Below are 13,242 nucleotides of genomic sequence, written 5' to 3'. Positions count from 1 at the left end.
CTGCCCCCAAAAACCTCCTGTGATTAGTGGGGGTAATTAGAAAGTCTGTATTCACTGGAAGGAAACTGCTTTGGTCTCTGCTCTGGTACAGATTAAATGGAAAACCAAACTGTTGCTGTGTTTTGACTAATTGCTGTTGAAACTTTTCAGCAAAATGTCAAAATGTGAAGTGAGGCCACATCAGAAAATTAACATACAGTAAGTACATGGCTGGTATATATATATAAAAGAAAGATAAAATAAATTTGGGTGGATAGATCTAAGGGAAAAAAAATTACCAAATACAGTTGCTTGGGGTCCATAAAATGAAATTCAAGTTCAGTATATTAAAAAACATGCGGACTGTATTTGAAAACATTTTATTCAAATGCCTGAGAGCCAGAGTGGGAAAGAAGTGGCTGCAGATAAGCTGTCATGTTCAGAAGAGAGCAGAGAGCAGGGATCAGGCATGAGAAAGGAAAGCTAAAGGCAGGATCAGTGTCTGATGGATTTCAGTAGAATTCAGAGAATTCACAGAGTATCTGTTCACAAACTTGGTGAAGGAAGGGCTCCTGTCAGCCTTGGTGAACTTCAATCCAGGATTGCACTGAACAGCATTTATAGGATGGTTTTAATTCCCAGATTCTGCTGGTTCAGAGAGATTTGGTGCTAATAATGGTGAGGTTGTGGGTTTGATCCTAGCGTGGGCCATTCACTTGAGAGCTGGACTTGATAATTCTTGTGGGACCTTCCCAATTCAAAATATTTTGTCGTCAAATATTGGAAATTTCAGAGTTGACTGTCAACAAAAGCATAATTTCCTGGTTGCATCAGTGAGACAGTCAGCTCACACTCCTGAGTTTTGATTGCCAGCTCCAGTGGGGACACAATCCTTGCTCCATTTTACTGCTCTGTGGAGCCTGAAACACAGATTTTGGTAGGTCTCTCTGCAGGTCAAGTTTCCAAAGATACTCAGGAGCCTAAAAATGGAGGCACAAACTTAGTGTTTCAAAACTGCACATCATGTTTGGGCTCCAAACTTCATCGTGGGCAGTTTTCTTGTAACTCCTTATTGACTAATGAAGCCCAGCTCTGTGGATAACATAAATGTGAAGCTAGAGGAGGGAGCTGTGCAGTGATTGACTGCCTGCTGGAGACAGGGGAGGGGGTTCCAGGCTTTTCTGGCTTTTCTGGTCTCCAGGGAGAGCCCTTTGTTCAGAGCCCTCGTCTCCAATATCTGCCCTGCCTGGCATTTTTTATTCCTTTGCTTTCCACCTGTTTTGTGTTAGCGAGCAGCACGGGCTGAAGCATGACAGAGGGAATTTGTCATGTTGCTGTGGCTGTGGGTGCTGATCAGCCCTGCAGGGGTGGCTGCCTCCTCTCACAGCCCAGCTCACGCCAGCGTGGATTCACAGCTGGATGAAGGGAGGAGAAATTCCATTTCTTGCTGAAAGCTGCAGAGTGAGCCCTGAGCTAACGGGGGCAAACGGGCTCAGGGGGCTGCTCTCAATGTCTCTGTTCCTTTTGCTTTTATGACTTGAGGGTATTTCAGATCCCACCTGGAGTTTTGCTTAGGTTAGGTCAGGAAATGGCAGCAGTGTAAAACCAGTTTGTATTGGTCATGGAATATCCAAAGGAAGAGATCCCTGGACACCAGGAACAGTTCCTGATGTTTGTTTTGTCCTTCAAAAAAAAGTTTATTTTTAAGGACTTCATTGAGCACTACTTTTCACATAAGAACTAATGCTGTTGATGCTGATATTGTCTGAAAATCACATCATTTTAGTAATTAATACTGTAGCCACTCTCACTGTGCTTGTGCTCCTCACAAAGCAGATCGGGAAACTGCAGAGTCACAGAATGGTTTGGGCTGGAAAGGATCTTAAAGTCCACCCAGAGCCACCCCTGCCATGGCAGAGACACCTCCCACTCCCAAATCCCAGTGTCCAACCTGGCCTTGGGCACTGCCAGGGATCCAGGGGCAGCCACAGCTGCTCTGGGCACCCTGTGCCAGCCCTGCCCACCCTCACAGGGAGGAATTTCTTCCTAATATTTAGTTTAAACTTGCTCTGTGTCAGTTTAGAGCCACCAGGCCTGTGCTGTCACTCCAGGCCCTTGTCAGAAGTCCCTTGTAAAAAGAAATGGCAGGGAGGGACTCAGTGAATCATTGGAGATTTATTTTTTTTAAAGCCAGTGCAATTTCCATCTGATGTAAATTACATCATGAGCTTTATATGTTTTCATTCTGAACAAGCACCACTAAAAGCATTTGTTTCTAGCAGATTCTTATCTTATTTTTTCCATGTGCATTATTGTCTCCCATTTTCTGAAGGAAACCTGGAAGAATTTAAACTTAAATTAGTCTTAAACAACTTTAAGAGGGAATAAATAATATTCATGAGATGCCTTCTGTCCTGTAGAGGACTTGGAGAGTGCCACAATTCCAGACTAATTCTTAGAAAAAACAGATCAGCATCACAACCTGCCTTGAGAATTTCTCCTGCAGCAGCTGAAGATGGGAACACTGTGTGGCAGCAGCAGGAATGGGAAGCTGCTATAGCATGAGATGGAATGGGTGTTGGGAATTTTTTGCTTCAGAATTTGGGGTGAGTGTGGATTGAGCTGCTGGATTTGGGTGACAGCAGAGTCTTTTGTCCCTCTGTTTAAGTGACACCAGTGGCACTTACCAAGTCTCAGTGTTTACCAATCTCAGGAAACATTTGTACTTTGAAATTTTTCTGGGCAGAGCTTTGCAAGACTCCTTGAACTCCTTTGTTGGTGTGTGTTCAAGCACTCCAGATTCTTCCTGCTACAAAGGAAAAACAGGGAATGCTTAAAATGCTAAACACTAACACGGGAGGAGTAAAATATTTCAGCAATTGATTCTGAGGTGGGAACAACCTTTCAATGCTAACATTTGTTACACAACAGAAAGTTCTGAGCTGTCACTGCCTCAGAAGAGCCAACACCTCCCTGCCATGGGACCACGGTGTCTGTGGATGAGGCTCCTGGGGTTTCCATGAGATGTTTTCTGCCAGACCATGCCGTGATTTGAGTCTGTCTGGTGAGAGGGAAGGGTGTGATGGTGGGCACAGGTGGGCACAGGTGGGCACAGGGTGGATGATGGGTGGTGCTGGGGCTCCTGCAGCTGCAGGGGATGATGAAGAGCTGACTCCTGGGGCTCTTCCTCTCAGCTGCTCAGAGGTTTCTGTGCCCTGGTGGAGAGTCCTCTAAAAGTTTAATACTTATTTCTTATATAATACTTGAAGTTTAATACTTATTTCTAGTATAGAAGGGCTTCCTTTTTCCCTGGCTGCTGGTGTTGTTTTTGTCCTCCTGGCTGGGTGAGTACAAGGCTGGGTTGGTGTGAGTGTGACATGAGCTGTGTCTTATTTGTTAAGAGAGGAAAAAAAGCTCTCAAAGGGCTCCAAGTGCTAATTCTTCTGGAAACCCAGCTTTGATTCTGGTTACACAGAATAAATTTTTGTGAAGCTCAGTGATCAGTGTTTAAATGCCTTCCTCCACAAGTAGTATGAAATTGCTCTTTCAGCATGGAGTAACTGAATAATTCCAGGATTTGATATCTGAAGGTCTCTCAGCTCTAGGAGTAATACTAACAGGAACTCTTTCTTATTCAGAGGTTTTTAAAGAGGGAAATTCCTGAGTTTAGTGCTGAGAATCTCTTATTGGTACAGGCCTGAGATCTGCTGTTGTTGGTCTTAAGCCAAGGCATTTTTTTGGGGGGAAATACCTTTTCTGTGCAATATAAGCTACCATTTTTCTCTGGGGAAAGCAGGAATAATTTCCTTTCTGTGCTGAGCTGAACTGGAGTATTTGAGCACTAAATAAAATCAGAAAGCATTTAGAAATCTAATTTCTGTAAAAATATAATGGTCAGCTTTATAGTGGTACTTTGTCTTAGGCTGGTGGATGGGAGTGGAAGGGACTGGTCCAGAAGAAGGGTAGATTTACTTAAGGTAGTTTTAGACTTTCATGTGCTTTTGCATGACCACATAAGCTATTCTGTCACTTAAAGACAGAGCGTGGAGCTGGGATCCTGCTGGTGCAGCAGAAACAAAGAGAATCCTACAGAAAAATCCCTCAGCTGCCATTTCTGGGGGCAACATCCACGTGAACACAGAAGGCAAAGAAGAAACCTTTTCCACTTGGAATGGCACAAGATTTGTTTGTTAGCTGAGCCCAGCTCAGGAGGAGACTGCTGTGCCTGTTTTAAGCCTGAGCCTGAGCTTTCCAGGTGATCTGAGCTCAAGTGTTCCAGGCCAGCAGAGGAAGAGCTGGCAGGCTCTTGCAGAGGGCAGTGTCAGGTGTGGGTGGCATCCACATGAGAGCAGGTGGTGTGTGGGTGTCCCTGTGAGAGTCAGGGCCCCGGAGCAAAGGGGGAGAAGTTTGGGAGAGGATTCCTGGCTCCTGTTTCCAGCTTGCTGTGAGGGGCTGTCATGGGTGTCAGAAGCTCTGTTCTCACACAGCAGTGACAACTCTCACTCTGGCTGGAGTATTGTTGATCTTCAGGGCTTTTCAGCTTTGCTGCTGTTGTTCTGTTATTTCCTCCCTGTGGCTCTGAGACAGCATTTTTGTCACCCAGCTCTTCAGTGTGGGAACACTTTTCCTGTCAGGGCAGGGGGAGGGATGTGCTCAGTGCTGCCTCAGTGGGGTTTGCTCTTTGAGCTCCCCCAAAAGCACAACCTGAAATGTGGTGAGAAGTTATAGAAAACTTTTAAAGGTGGAGAGGAGCTTTCCCCTTCCTTCATGAGCATACCAGACTGGCCCCCTGGCAGCTCCTGTGCAAACCATGATTCTCCTTCCATGGTTCTCCCACCATTGTCTAGGTCTGCCCTTTTCCAAGCTGCTGACTCTCCCCTCTTTCTGTGCTCCGCTTTTCTTGCTTTTCTCCCTTTTTAGCATGAGAATCCTGCCAGTGTGGAGGAGTTAACAGCAGCATTGTGCAGCTGCCAGGAGGTTTGGGTTCCTGTGTCCTGGTTAAAGTGGAGACATTGGCTTGTAACCATTCCACTCTGAGCTGTGATTATGCCTTAGACCAGAGGCTACAGACATCTTCCTACAATATATTTTGGCAGGGCTGAGTTGATTAATGAAGCTTGAAGCATGAGAAGGCAAACTCTGGGAAACTCCTATGCTGCACTTAAAATATCTCATGTAAATTAATATTTCTGAAACATGTTGTCTGCTTTAAAGTTAGACCCAGGGGAGAAAAAGTGCTGATATGTATGAGTAGTCTGATTTCCTTCCTAAGCTCGACAAGAGTCTGTTCCAGTAAAGGGCAGCAAGGAGCTCTGAGCAGAGAAAATAGAAGTTTAATGTTTCTAGCTGTTGACTGAAAGAATTGGGCCATTATGGAGATGACAGAAGGCTGGAAAAGCAGCATCTGAAAAGCCCTTCAGAGTTGTCTGATGCTGTCCCTTTAAAAAGTGCTGTATTGATGTAATGGGTACTTGAGGTAATGATTTTTTAATGTATTTAAGGGAAACAAGACCACCCTGATTAACTGGAGTTTTATTTTCAAAAGAGTTGTGATTACTGAAATGCTGTCATGCCATGAATCACTTGATTCTGTGGCTGAGGTACCACAGGCTTGCTGCAAAACCATCAATTTTTAGTGGTTGGGCCCCAAAGTTTCCTTCCCATTTTGTGGCAGCTGAGCCAAGTTTAAGTATATTGATGCATTTTTTTCCTACTGGAATCAATGTCCTGATAGCTTGAATGTAGAGACAGTGAGATTTTTTTTATTGGATAGTGACAATAAGGCTGGGAAAGGGGATGCTGTGAGCACTGTGGAGTGTAAAACATTTGTGGGGAAACTCATGGAGCATCTCTGCCTCAAGAGAAGTGCAATAGAACAGATTCTCTGTTAATTCCCTTGAGCAAACCTGTGTAAGTTTGGACAAAATTATTTCCCCACTGGGCATGGATATTCCAGGGGTTGTATTGTGCCTTGAAAAAGCAGCTGGTGAACTTCACTGCTGGTGGAAATCCTTCATGGCTGAGCTGTAACCTTTCAAGACTTAAAGAAAAGTTGTCCTTCCTGGTTTTCTATCTGTGCACAGAGGCTAAAGGCAGAGAATGGGGGTCAGCTGAGTGTGTGTCACTGTGCACAAAGGTAAAAGCAGCTGTGGAAGACTCAGTGATGCCAGCACATGGATATGGGACAACATCCAACTGCACCTTGGGCTGAACTTTTTTACATGACCAGTGCCTGCAGAAGGCCATGATATAAATTCTGATTTTTTCAGTGTGGATACATTATTTTAAAGTGTTTCAAGCTGAAAAAACTCCATTTAAGTCCCCTGAAATACTAGTTTTCAGTTTGTTCCACCTGGAGGGGTGACACAAGTGACTATACCTGTGCTGTGTGGCAGCCTGGCAGAGGGGGTAAAATACCCTGTAGGAGTTAAAAGATTATTCACTGCAAAAACTTGTCAGTGAAAGGTTATCAAGCTAAAATTGCTGGCTGGACTTTAATTCCCAGGATGGGCACTGCTTTGTTATTTTTAGGTGTTTGCTGCTGTTGTGATCAATATGAGTTGTACTTTCCATGAGTCTTCATATTCTGCTGTTCTGAGCACAGTGCTGGTTGTGTATTTCATTGTCAGTCTCCTGTAACTCATTTTATGTTCTCCAGCATTAATCTTTCCTTGTCAATGTTTTCTAAATCTAATCCAGCACAGCCTCAGGAAAATAAAGCAATTGTTTAAATTGATGGCTTTGAACAAAATAAATCATAAATCAGTCTATGATCTTTGAAACCTCTCTTCATCCAGAAAGTATGGTGGTTTTTTTGTTGTTTTTTTTTTTTTTTTTTTCCTGGAATGTGATTATGGAGCATGGGTTAGAGATGTGCAGGAAGGCCGTGCCACCTGCAGGTGCTGGGGAGAGGGTGCAATCCTCAGCAGCGTCCAGGGCTGGCTCTGCAGGTGATCCAAACAAACACACCCCCTTTCCCTTCCTGCTCCTGCAGGCAGAAAACATGGACTACAATACAAACTGTTGTTCCAGAACTCCCACCTTGACTAAATGGCAGTGAAAAGGGCTTGGAAGAGGCAGGATTGGTTGGGGATGCTTCTCCTTTCTGCAGCCTTCCCAGGGAAAAACTGTGCAGCCCAAGGGTCCCCATGGGCCAGACCCCTGATGCTTTGGTTTAGTGGCTGCTTTGTTAGCTGCTGTTCCTCTCTAATGAGAGCCTGATGTGTGACAGGGAGCTGACAGGAGGGAGCTGTGCTCCTGCTGGATGAGCTGGAGCACACTCGGGGTTTCTGACTGCTCCTTCAGGTCTCTGGATGCTCAGGGTCCAGTTTTGGGACCAGTGTGACCTCAGGTGTGTCAGGCTGCACAGAGGCACTGCTGGGAGCCAAGCTCCTGCTCAGGTCTGAGCTCCAAATAACCCCTGGAAGCAGTGGGAGAGAGAGCCTGAGTGGGGAGGGATTTAAGGAGAACAAAACCGAGTAATGGGACACAGCATGTGTTGCTAATTACCTGCCATTCTGATTTCCCGGTGATTTTTCAGCCTGAGCTGTGCAGTGACACCCAGCAGCAATCCAGGGGTGCACGTTGTGGTTTGTGGGGATGTGGAACACTGGGACTGACCTTGTGTCACTGCTGCTCCTGGTTTTCCACTTGGGATCGTGCTGGAGCTGGGTAGTTCATCACAAATCCTAATTGCATAAAGATGATCTGCAGAAACTTCCCAGACTCGATTTCTACTTGTAATTGGCAGATGGAAGAAGACTCGGAACAATTCTCTGATATTAATTATGTCAAAGACTTTTGTACTTTTGTATTTCCCTCATCTTTAAAGTCTCGTTTCTTGATGTGACCAGAGAGGGGAGGGAAGTGGTGCCTCTTTCAGCAGGTCCTGTCAGAAGCTGATTTGTGCACCTTGTGCATGGCAGAGCATCCTCAGCAGCTTCAGCTCTGGGATTCTCCTCATCTTCAGATACCCCACAGGGGCATTGGGTCAGCAGCACCTGGGCTGGGCTTTTCTGAAGCATTTTGGTGTTGGACTTGGTGGAGGAGAAATCCCAGGGCTCAGAGCTGAGCCTCCAGTGCACTCCTGCCTGCTTAGGCCTGGCAGGAAATTTAAATATTCATTTTAATATTGATGCACAGTGGGCTGAAAACTGTGAGCAGATGCTGAAAATCCAACCCCTGAAACAAGCAGTGCCATTCCTACCTCAGTGGAAGAGAAGCTTTCCACAACTACAACTTTTATTGGTAATATATGCTGTGAGGTGAAGAAGGGAGATGTGGAGTCCTGTGCACTGACAGGAAATGCTCCATTAATTCCAGAAAAATAGGAATTTTGTATTCCATCAGGTAGCTCTGTGCTGGAGGTGTGTTATGCACAGATTATCTTCTGGGTTTGTGTGGGGTGCTCTTGGACACTGGTAGTTCAGGGTTTTTTGCTTATTTGCTTTCCTTTATCTCTCTGTTGTCTGGTCTTGTGGTAGTGTTATGGGATGGCAAAGGAAAATGAGGATTAACAGTCCCTGCTCTAAGGAACTCCTGCAATCTTTGAGGCAGAGGAATGCTTTCTGTCCTGTTCCAGAGGGTTAAAAGCACTGGATATCAGCAGTTTGTAAAGATGGACCAAGTATGAAGCCAAAAATGGACTTAGTAGAACTCACACCGTGACTGGAAGTTACAAGATTGCTTTTCCCCCACCTCTATTTGTCCTTCAGATTTGTTACTGGGTTTAAACCTGGTTTTTTCCTTAGGAATCCACGCAGAGAATCTGGAAGTAGTCAGACATAAATGCATCCCTCTCTTTGATCAGTGTCTGTGGGACTGTGGAGAGCAGCTGTCTGCTGAGGGTACCATGAAAAATGGCCCTCACCCCCTTTTAAAGCAGGGTAATAATATGCAGTATTTATTGTGTATGTTGAACGCTCAAAAATTATGTTTTGGTTGAAATTTATACCCAGCCGTGCCCCTGGAGGGCACCAACAGCCAACGTTAGGATTTTTCACTCCCTTTTAGCTCTTATGCACTGACATGCAGCACCGTGAAGACAGCAAATATATCCCCATGTATAGATTAAAGTGAACTTGCTTTGCCTCGCATAATTTGAAAATTCAAAAGACCAATTTCTTAGTGTAATTGAAAACCGCTACATTTCAGGCTTATTCATTGAATCAGTATTTCCAGTTAGAATTCAAATTAATCTTCCTACCTTTAAACAAGATAACGAGGGTGTAGTTATATTTACTCAGCCTTTTAACAATCAGGTTCAGTGTAGCTGCATATGATTAACTACACACACACAATTGCAGGAGGTGAGGGCGGGCAGGGCTCGAGTCAGGAGGGGAATTCATCTCTTAGGGCTGAAAATCTGAACAGACAGCTCAGCACAGCCTAAAGCCTGGAAGGGAAAAGTAAAGAGGAAGGAAGGAAGGAAGGAGAAATGACCAGCCCAACAGAAGAGCCATGTCAGCTTCTCTAGGATTCCCCATGGAATTTTTAATTTTATTTTTTTTTTAATTTAGCCTGGAGGCTTCTTGCTTTAAAGTTGCCTTAATGCAACTTCGTTGAATTACTTCCAACAGCTGTCAGAGAGATGTGACATCCAAGAGAGCTTGGGGAGCACATCTGGGTGCTCTGGGGGTTGGCCAGCTGGGAACACAAGCCTGAGGTTTGTGCAGGGAAGTTTTTATCTGGAGCCCCCCCTGCTCTGCACCTGTGGGGGGTAAATTGGGGGATTATAATCTTTAACTCCTTGAAATAACAACAGATGGGCTTTAAGAGCTCAGCTCTCTAAAGAGAAGCCTAAGGGATAATTTGACCAGTCTCATCCTGAGATTTCATGGACCCATTTGGTCTTTGAAGGGGCTTGGACCATGGAGTTGGTGTTTGCAGCAGCATCACTGCTCTGCTGTGTGGTGATGTCAGACAGTTCCCTGTCCATAATCTTTCCCCTGAATTGCCCAGGATAAACTGGGAAGAGAAGTTGTGCCCCAATCCATTATTTTTGAAAGGCTGAACGTTGAGCTTGCTGTGTGAAATTCTCATTAGAACTACCAGGGGGTTTTTATTCTGGATGGCACCTTGCATATGTTTTTCAGTCACCAACTGGAATAATTCTGGGGAAGCTGCTCTGTTCTGTTGCCTAATTAATAATACATCCCTTTAAAGAATAAATAATAATAAAATAACCAATGCATATTTAAATGATAAGCTGGAGTAACTTCAAAAGCACCAGTTTGGGCCATGAGCTGCATAAAACAGTGCTGTGCTACCCTGACAACCCTGACTAGAACAAAACTTGGGACATGTGAGTTTGCATTATACTTATAAAGTACTTGGATGGTTTAGTGTGTCGAATTTAATGACTTTTTTCTTTCCTCTCTTAGAGAGAAAGGATGAAAAACACAATTTAGTGAGCTAAGTGAAGTAGTGGAGGTAAAATTGTTACTTTTCCAGAAGGGATTTGTAGCTAAGATGAAATCTGCAGCCCAAGGTGAAGTTTTAAAGCTGCTGCCCAGCATCACCTTATCCCCAACCAGCTGTTAGTCAACAAGCTCGGGAAAGCAGCTTAGTGACCATTCCCTTCTGGTGAAGAATGCAGGGAAAATATGGTGTAAAACTGGGATTTGGGAGGGGATTTTTGCCTACTGCTGTCATTGTCCCTCTACAAGGCTGACCAATGCTTCTCATTGTGCAGTTTCTCATAACAATGTAAGAGCTGAGCTTTTGGCATGAACTTTTGCCCCTGTCACTCCTGCTGATTCTTGGAACAGCTGCTGACACTGGGTTTTGTAATAAATTTACTGGGGGAGAAGAAAAAGCTGTTTTTTGCAAAGATTTCACAAAATAATGGTGAAGAAACAGGGTTCTTTTTTTTATTCTTTAAAAGCAGTTACTCCTTACCAACACACTGTTGGCATGGGGAGAGGAGATGAGAAGGGTGTTGAGTCCCAATGGGAACTTCTCCAACATACCAAGTTTGCTTGTATAAAAATCTTTAGGTTCGTTTTCCTCTAGACATGTTTCCATATTCAGAGATTTCCTTGGTTTCTAGAAGAGTCTTTGGCAGAGGTGATGGGCAGACAAGCAGCATTTCTCCATCTCTGCTCTGCCTTCCTGCAGATCCCGCTCTGGGTGCATCCCCAAACCTCCTTTTCCAGAGATTTGCTCCAAAATTCCCAGGGCACAGGGGATCTCCCCCTCTCTCTGTCTTTCACATGACTCAAGGAGTAGCAACCAAGACCAAAAAAAACTGCAATAATTGTCTTTTGTGATGCTCCAGGAGCTGCCTGCGCTCGGGTGAGCACACCAGGTCCAGCTCATGGCACAGTGGCATTAGGGATTCAGGGCTGGAGCTACCACAGGATCAAACTGCACATCCTGCAACACAAACCAGGAGAGCTTTGATGAAAGCTGAGGCTTTAATTTAATTTGCATGGGCTGCAGATGAATGGCCTGTGTGATCAAAAGGGATGGTGCTGTAAATAGGTTCAGGGAGCCGAGGGCTCTGCCGAGGGAAGGCAGCTGGGTCGGGGGGCTCGGAGGCAGGACCTCATCCTGACCTGAGCAGGGAGTGATGCTGGCAGCTTTTCATCTCCTGCTCGTCAGCCAGCAGCTCTGAAAGGCTGCAGACAGCTCGGCTCTGTTGGATTGCTGCTCCAGGGCAGAGGCAGGGCCAAGGTAAGCGTGTCTTGCAGCATGCAGGAATCTCCTGTCGTGCTGTACGTGCCCCTGGAGCCCGAGCACTGCTTCCATTTACAGGGCTGGAAGTCAATTTTAGCCCCAATTAACAGCCAAAACTCAATCATCTCGGTGGTGTACCAAATGGACTGTACTAACAGTCACAGAGGCCATTGATTTAGGAAACTTAAAAGCCCATTTCTTTCCAGTGTCTGAAAGATTTACTGAGGGAGTTCAGGTTGGAGATGTTCAGGTCTCAGGTGGTCAGTTCTATACAAGAATCATTAGAGAATGGATTCTTTAAAATCACCACCAGAATTTTGTAAAATATTTTTCTTTGACAAATGACTTCCACAAGTGGAGATCATCTTTATTTAAAAGATAGTATGTTGTCTTATAGCTCTGAAATTGATCTCAGAAAGGCCAAAGTTTCCATTTTTCAGTCATCTAGTTCCTGGGAACCATCTGGCTGCATTAAAGGTGAGAATTAACTTACTTAGCTAGTAAGTTAATTGATCCTAATGGGTCCCTTCCAACTTGAGATATTCTATATTAAGCAAGAATGATTTGGGAGCCTTGCCAGTGAATGACTTGGAGAAGATCTTGCATTTTAATTCTCAAAAATGGTGTTTAAACTCTTTATTTGTTTCCCCAATATCTCCCAGGCTGGATATCAAGCTATGTTAGTTAAACCTTTATCACTTCTGCAAAAATTAAGTCTTTCAAAGGGACAGCTTTAAAGATTTAAAGGTCTCTGCCTTTCAAGGGTGCTTTTAACAGATGTATCTTTGCTGAAATGTTCCTTAGCACAATTGCAGTGCAGTTAATTTACCACCCTTTGGAACTGGCTTCTGAACTGGATAATGGAAATTACCCCAAGTTCTGTGTGTGTTCCCAGCTGCTTAAAGATGGTGATTGCAACAGCAGGGAAACAAATAGCTCGGTGCTCCCTGAAAATGAGATTTATCTTGTACCACTCGTGTGCTCCTGAGGAATCCTGGAAATTACTTTCAGTTATCAAATCCAGCTCCTGATTTTGTAAGCAACTGTTACAAGAGGAGCTCTGTGGAATAACCTGGAAGGATGTTGGAGAGGTCATGTAACTCATCCATCAGCCCCAAGGCAGGATCAGCTGTATATTAATCCTGACAGATATTTATTCAATGTGTTCTGAAAGATCTCCAATGGTAGAGAGATGCTCAGCTAATCTATTCTGTCTCCTCATCCCTGCTGCTAGAAAGGTTTTCTTGACATTTACCCTGGATGTTTCTTCTTGTAATTAGTCAGGAAAACTGAGTGACTTGTCTTATCTGTCCTAGGTATGGAAAAAGATGATATTCTGCTCTGTGTGCATGAAGGCTTTGAGGTCCCCCATGAGTTGTCTGTTCTCAGGGCACACAGACCATAATGTTTTTAATCTCCCATCATGTCATATTTGCAGATCTCTGATTACTCTCGTTGCACTCCTGGTGCTCTCTGCAGTCAGGCTGGATCTCTCCTGATCTGGAATATCCATCTCAAGTGTCTAAAATAGCCTCCATCACCTGCTTTTGATTCAGAAGCAGTGTTTGGAATATGTTTGCTATC

General features: G+C 44.5%; 1 long non-coding RNA gene across 2 annotated transcripts in view; it reads left to right on the top strand.

Annotated features, from left to right (window-relative positions):
* Positions 1 to 2,968: 2,968 nt before the first annotated feature.
* Positions 2,969 to 13,242, top strand: part of LOC148222462 (uncharacterized) — a 118,107-nt gene continuing 107,833 nt past the window's right edge. Inside the window, exon 1 of one of the 2 annotated variants that reach the window (XR_015805970.1) lies at positions 2,969 to 3,043. This is a non-coding gene — a long non-coding RNA (uncharacterized LOC148222462). Of the gene's footprint in view, positions 3,044 to 11,631; positions 11,656 to 13,242 lie in introns of those variants that run through there. The other variant, XR_015805975.1, reaches the window with a different exon arrangement.

This window comes from Sturnus vulgaris, chromosome 11 (assembly GCF_052056855.1).
Source record: "Sturnus vulgaris isolate bStuVul1 chromosome 11, bStuVul1.hap1, whole genome shotgun sequence".
Classification (NCBI taxonomy): domain Eukaryota; kingdom Metazoa; phylum Chordata; class Aves; order Passeriformes; family Sturnidae; genus Sturnus; species Sturnus vulgaris.
Note: the sequence above shows the minus strand (reverse complement) of the source record. Positions and strands in the feature narration are given on the sequence as shown.